Source organism: Lactuca saligna, chromosome 9 (assembly GCF_052625555.1).
Source record: "Lactuca saligna cultivar CGN05327 chromosome 9, ASM5262555v1, whole genome shotgun sequence".
Classification (NCBI taxonomy): domain Eukaryota; kingdom Viridiplantae; phylum Streptophyta; class Magnoliopsida; order Asterales; family Asteraceae; genus Lactuca; species Lactuca saligna.
In genome coordinates this window covers 89262138-89269555 of record NC_136425.1, presented here as the reverse complement: position 1 = coordinate 89269555, position 7418 = coordinate 89262138, and positions in this window count along the sequence as shown.

The following is a 7418-nucleotide window of genomic DNA, read 5'->3' as shown; positions in this document are numbered from 1 at the left end:
TTGAGGCTTTCAATCGTTCACGAATCTGAACGATCTTCCCTGTTGTTTCACGTATGATCTCCGGACCGGTGAGAGTGCTTTCGGGAACTCTTCCTCTAGCTAACTGGGTATCGCCAACTTCAGTCCAGCACAGAGGGGATCTGCACTTTCGACCATAGAGGGCTTCAAACGGAGCAGCCTTTATGCTTGTATGATAACTATTGTTGTATGAAAATTCGACAAGGGGTAAATGAATATCCCATGCCTTTCCAAAGTCAATCACACAGGCTCTCAGCATGTCTTCTAAAGTTTGTATTGTTCTCTCACTTTGTCCGTCTGTCTGTGGGTGGTAGGCTGTACTCATGTCTAGCCTAGTTCCCAGGGAACTTTGTAGTGACTGCCAGAATCTCGAAGTGAATCTACTATCTCGATCGGAGATAATGGATATTGGAACACCATGCAGTCGCACTACTTCCCTTAAGTAAGTTCTTGTCAGCTTCTCCATTTTGTCAGTCTCCTTGATGGGTAGGAAATGTGCGGATTTGGTCAATCTGTCGACAATGACCCATATGGTATCGAGTCCATTTGTCGTCTTGGGTAATTTGGTTATGAAGTCCATAGTAATCCGCTCCCATTTCCATTCTGGTATCTTTGATTGTTGTAGTAGTCCTGACGGTTTCTGATACTCGACCTTAACCTTAGCGCAAGTAAGACATTTACTCACGAAGGTAGCAATTTCTGCTTTCATGTTAGGCCACCAGTACAGTTTCTTAAGATCCAGATACATTTTATCTGAACCCGGGTGAACGGAATATCTTGAGTTGTGAGCCTCGGTCATGACTACGTTTCTGAAACCACCATGCTTTGGGGTCCAGATTCGATCCATGAGATAGTAGGCTCCGCCACCCTTGACTTCTAGATTCTTCTCCATTCCTCGCAGGGATTCACCTGCCACATATTCCGGTTGTAAAGCTTCCATTTGTGCTTCCTTAATTTGTGTGGATAAATGGGAATGGATAGTCATGGTCAGAGATTTGACCCTCCGACCATTGTATTCCTTTCTACTGAGGGCGTCGGCTACTACGTTGGCCTTGCCAGGATGATAACGAATTTCGCATTCGTAGTCATTCAGTAACTCAACCCATCATCGTTGTCGCATGTTGAGTTCCTTCTGATCGAAAATGTGTTGAAGGCTCTTGTGATCGGTGAAAATAGTACTCTTTGTTCCGTATAAGTAATGCCTCCAGATCTTCAGAGCAAATACCACTGCTCCCAACTCGACATCGTGTGTCGTATAGTTCACTTCGTGTGTCTTAAGCTGTCGGGAGGCATAAGCAATAACCTTCCCTCTCTGCATAAGAACACAGCCAAGTCCTTGATTTGACGCATCGGAATACACTACGAAGTCCTCTATCCCTTCGGGGAGGGATAGTATCGGTGCGGTGCACAAGGCCTGCTTTAGTGTCTAGAATGCCTTCTCTTGTTTCGCTTCCCAGTCAAAGGCCACACCTTTCTGGGTTAATGTAGTAAGAGGTTTCGCAATGCTCGAAAAGTTCTTTATGAATCTGCGATAGTAGCCAGCTAGACCTAGAAATTGATGAATTTCTGTAGGTGTCTTTGGTGCCGACCAGTTCTCGATGGCCTTAATTTTGGCGGGGTCCACGTGTATACCTTTCTCCCTAACAACGTGACCTAAAAATTCGACTCTTCGAATCCAAAATTCGCATTTAGAGAACTTCGCATAGAGTTTCTCCGTTCGCAGTGTTTCTAGGACTTTTCGTAGGTGCCGACTATGCTCTTCCTCACTTCGAGAGTAGATAAGTATATCATCGATAAAGACGATGACGAACTGATCCAAGTAAGGGCAGCATACCCTATTCATTAGGTCCATAAATACTGCTGGTGCATTGGTTAATCCGAACGGCATCACTACAAATTCGTAGTGTCCATAACGAGTTCGGAAAGCTGTCTTTGGAATGTCCCCCTCTAGAACTCGTAATTGGTGATATCCGGATCTTAGATCTATTTTGGAGAAGTAGTTTTCCCCTTGAAGTTGATCGAATAGGTCGTTGATGTGGGGTAGAGGATAGCGGTTCTTGATAGTAAGTTTGTTCAGCTCTCTGTAGTCGATGCACATACGGAACGATCCGTCTTTCTTCTTTACAAACAAGACCGGTGCTCCCCAAGGTGAGAAACTTGGTCTTATGAATCCTTTGCGAAGGAGTTCATTAAGTTGACTGGAAAGTTCCTGCATCTCTGCTGGTGCAAGACGATAAGGCAACTTCGCTACAGGGGTAGCTCCTGGAATTAAGTCGATTCTGAACTCGACTTGGCGTTGGGGTGGTAATCCTGGTAGCTCTTCTGGAAAGATATCGGGAAAGTCGCGTACTACTGAGATGTTCTTGATGTCTTTTAGTTCTTGGCTTGTATCGACGATGTGCGCTAGGAATGCTCGACAATCCTTCCGCAAGCACTTTTGGGCTTGGATGCACGAAATGATGCGAAGGTTTGTACTAGATTTGTCGCCATAGATAAGTAATGTTTCATCGTTAGGGAGGTTAAGACGGACTGCTTTCTCAAAGCACATGATGTCGGCGCGAAGAAGACTCAACCAATCCATGCCGACTATGACGTCGAAACTTTTAATTTGAACCGGCATGAGGTTGATTGGGAAAGAATGGCCGTCTAATGTTAACGTACAACCCATGTATATGCAATTAGTGTTTTCGGTTTTTCCATTGGCCATCTCTACAGTGAATGAGTTTTCTAACTTGCTAGGTTTAGGTTTAAGTAAATGAATAAAGTTTTGACTCACGAAGCTTCTCTCCGCTCCACTATCGAATAATATGCATGCGTATGAATTATCGAGAAGGAACGTACCAGCAACTATAGTTGGGTCAGCTACGGCTTCGTCGTGGCCTATTGCCAAAACTCGTCCCACACCTCCGGCGCCTGATGCCTTAGGATAGTTTCTCTTGTAGTGGCCTACCTCGCCACAACCGTAGCACGCTTGCCCTATACCTACACCGGGAACTTGAGTGATCGGCTTTGCGGGTTCCTTGCAGAAACGGGCTGTGTGTCCCTTTCTGCTGCAGTTGGCGCACTGCATATCTCGACAAGGTCCATGGTGGTGGTAATTTCATTTGGTGCATTTTGGGAGGTTACCTATATAAGGCTTTGTTGGGTAGGTATTTGTAGGGGCTGTAGCAGGTACAGTGACCGCATTTACTGACACTAGTTGCTTCTTTGCGGATTCTTAGGAAGACCCACCCTTCCCTTTATTCCATGCTCTCTTCCTGCCATTGTTGTTGTTGTTGTTGTTGTTGTTGTTGTTGTGGTTGTTGTTATTGTTGTGGTTGTTGTTGTTGTTGTTGTTTCCTTTCTGTGGTGCTGGTGCAGAAGTGGTTGAGTTCTGATGACCTCCGTAGTCGATCAAAGATTGTGCCAGTTCCTTAGCACTTTCAAAGGTGTCAGGTTTAGAAGCTAACACGCTTGACCGCATTTGGGGCGTCAGTCCCCAGATGTACCTTTCTATTTTCTTGCTCTCGGGAGCAATCATATCTGGACAAAGGATTGCTAGTTCACAGAATCTGTTGGTATAAGTAGCGATGTCGGTACCCACCATTCCGAGAGTCCATAGCTCGTTTTCAAGCTTTTGAATTTCCCCTCGTGGGCAGTATTCTCTCATCATCATGGCCTTCAAGCTTTCCCAGCTTATGGAGTTTGCCACGATTAGGGTAAGTACTTTAACGTGGCCATTCCACCAAGTTAAAGCTTTATCGAGAAGGGTGAAAGTTGCAAATTTGACCTTGTTGTGCTCGGGGCAGGAGCAGATTTCAAAGACTGCCTCCGTCCTTTCAATCCACTGCCTCAGGGCCATCACACCATCATTACCATAAAACATTCGGGGTTTGGCATTAGTAAAATCCTTATAAGTGCATTCTCGGGGTTGCCCATGAGTCTCGCCATGGTTGGATAGATGTGTGCCAGATCCCGAGCCATTAGTACTCGAGTTATTGATCTGTGACATGGCAGCTGCTACCGCTGCGGTGACTGCTGCTTGAAACATAACAACATCAAATTGGGGTGGTGGAGGTGGTGGTGGTATCGGTGTTTCGTTGATGGGGTTACGTCTGGTATTCCTTCGTGGCGGCATCCTTTAACTATAGGTTGAAAAGACAAGGATAAGAATTTCATAGAATAGAAAATGTGTGTGTCTCATGAACTAAATCGCTATAGTTCAACAACAGATGGTAGTATGAGTCTTAAAATAGAAGAATGAAAGTTATTTGTAAGACTGAAGGTATGAAACAAGTATTTGGGTTCACAAAGACCATTCAAGGTTTGAACGAAATACTTAACATAGTAGTGATAGTGCCACTTATATTAATATAAAAGTTGCTACAACGATCATGAAAATTTGACCCCTAAAAGGGTCTCCGATTACAAAGTTCGAGAAATTTAAAGACTTTTAGCCGAGGTCCTAAGCTATAACAAAATTTGGGTTTTTCACAAGTACTACTTGCGGCGGGTGTTGCGCTTGGAGCTCGATTCTGCATCTGATTGCTTTGACTCCATAAGGTGTCTATCAAGGGCGGCTTGTTGTTCCCTCAATTCTGTGAAGGCTGCATTCGCTTGTGCTTGGAATGCTTCGGTGCGAACTTGGATGTCGTAGAAATCTCGGCGTTTGATATCGGCCGTGTGGATTTGTACTTCCACGTTAACCTCTCGGATTCGGTTTGCTTGAACCCCCGATTGGTAGGACTGATTGGCGAGCTTGCCTACCATAACCGGGAGTGCTCGATCGGCTGAACCTCTATTTCGGATGTCGTAGAAATCTCGGCACATGCCGTAGGGAGAGCGTATACTTTGTTGTTGGCTCCAGTGGACAAGGTGACTTCCCCAGACGGGAGTCGGTCCTTGAAAGTTCCTCCTAATGGTTGAAGGGTTGACTATTTCTGGTTCTGAGTCTGTCCCGCTATCCAACTCAATGGGCTCTTCGTCTTCTTCCGGATCCTCTTCAATCCATCCTGCGTTGCCCTGTTGTGGGTAGTAGGGGTCTCCATGCGGGTGTAGTCCAGCCATTTGACTATACGAGAATAGGGTTATAGGATTTGAATAAAACCTGAGACGTGTAGTACTAATTTATCTAACGTATATACCAAATATTCCTATAGTATTTAAATCCTTGTGTTTGATCTTTGTAATGGTTTGGTAAGGTTTGACTTGTTGCTTACTACGATCATTCCTCGATATACGTTGGTCCAATCTTGGGCAAATATAGTTGATCACGCTATATTTGTCCAAAATCTGATTACATATATCGAGTCTCAATCGTAGTGTCAACTTGTCTAAATACTTGTATAGTTGTATAACATGAAAATAGTTTGTGGTATGCATGTAATTGTACTTAAATGAACTATCAATTTAAGTTGAACGAGATGCTGCTTAAGTGTAAAACGAGAAAATTTGTTTTGTCAGAGAGTATTAGTCCCTTAAGCATTTATAGTCTGTATATCTTATGTGGTTCGATATACTTAGTTCACTATAAACATTGCTCTGATACCAATCTGTCACACCCCCAAACCGGAACGGCGGAAACGTTCGGGGGCGGATGACTTCATGTGGTAGCGTAACAATTGAATACATAGTAAAGAAAGCAATACAACCATCATATATATAATTGAAAGTTTACATTTGTCAAAAGTTACATGTTCAAAACCAATTACAATATGATGTCGAAAATATGAGATTAAACTATCGCCGCAGCATCTCTTCTTCAAAAGCATATTAGTACCTGAAATTACTGAATCCCTGGGACATACAAGTAATTTTGAAAGAGTTGATCAGCATTTAAGCTGGTGAATTTCATAAGTATTTAAGTGACAATGTTTGAATGAAATGAAATGTTTTCTCTTTGTTCGTTTGTGTTTAGAAAATCCAATATTTTCTACTAGTGTAAAAGTAGCCTTTACTCAAGTCCAATGTTTGTTTCCAAAATGTATGTAAATGTAGAATAACCAATGAGTTTGAAAACTTTGTAAATCAATGCATTTTTTTAATACCCCTTGTGAGTTTTATAACCATACTATTGACTCTGAATGCCTATACACAACGTTCTTCAGGCGTTGGAATGTTATGACGTTTGTCACCCCAAACGGTGGACTGTAGCTAACAGTCAGGGCGCGGGTTGTCAAGCCCGTATAGATCTATACACAAACACCACGCTCCCCCTCCAAGGGATTCTGGTATATAATATAGGACTTGAAATGTGTACTCGAACGTACATGAAGTTAGTGTCTCACAAAACCGTGGTATAAAAACAGATCTACTTGATTTAAGATGTTACGTTTGTTCTTGTATACGAAGGTAATCTTCTTGAAATATATGTTTCTAGTACATAAAGGTTAGAAATCTGTTCGTAAAATTATACCTATTATAGTTTTCAAAAAGTGTGTCTTGTTTGTTTAGAAATACCTAGAGAAAGAATCACTTGTTTATGAAAGCATAAAATTTGGTGTAGAGTCTAAGATAGACTAGAATAATCTAAGAATAGTTTAGTTTATACATGCATTACAATAACTTTATATTCTAAAAGATAGAATACAATTGTAATCTATGTTATATATATATATATAAAAGTTTCCTTAAAGGTTTATAAATCGCATGATTTGAATATATATATCATCATATAAAAGAGTTTCTTTATGTAACACACAATAATACTCGTGTGTTTTACTTGTAATCCCCCCTTGAAAACATATAAAAACGTTTAGAATAATTAAAAGGTTGATTAAGGGGTATGAAACTCACTTTGAAAGTTTGAAGATAGCGAGATGGAAACCGGGCAGAGTTTCGTCTCGGGAAGCGGATTTTCCTCGGGATTCTCGGGAATCTCGGGAGTGAAATCGACCTTCGGGACTTGAGCCAACAAGACCGGAGCTTCGGGCTGGAACGGACACGGAAAACAAGGTAAAACGCAAGCAAAAGGAGAGAGAATGGGCCATTTTCCCGGGCACCCTCGTATGCTATTTATAGGAGGGCGTGGGAGGCCTCGTACGCGGGGCGTACTCCCGTACGCGGTGCGTACGGGACGTCATCGCTGACCGAAGCCTCGACTGCCTCGGTTTCGGATGGGACGGCTTCCTGGGTACGCGGGTCGGATGGGACGGCGGGTCGGGTTCTCCGGATAGTGCGACGTGGACGGTTTGAGGCCAAGTTCCTCGGGTACGCGGGGCGTACAGGAGTACGCAGCGCGTACTTCAGATGCTGACTCCCCTTCGGATAATATCCGAATTTTGAATAAAATAATTAATTAATTTATTTAATAAACTTCAAAAATTCATATCTTCTTCATACGAACTCCGTTTTTGATGGTCTTTATATCCTCGCGTAGGTGAGACTACGCTCTTCAACTTTCGTTTAGACTCCGTCGACAA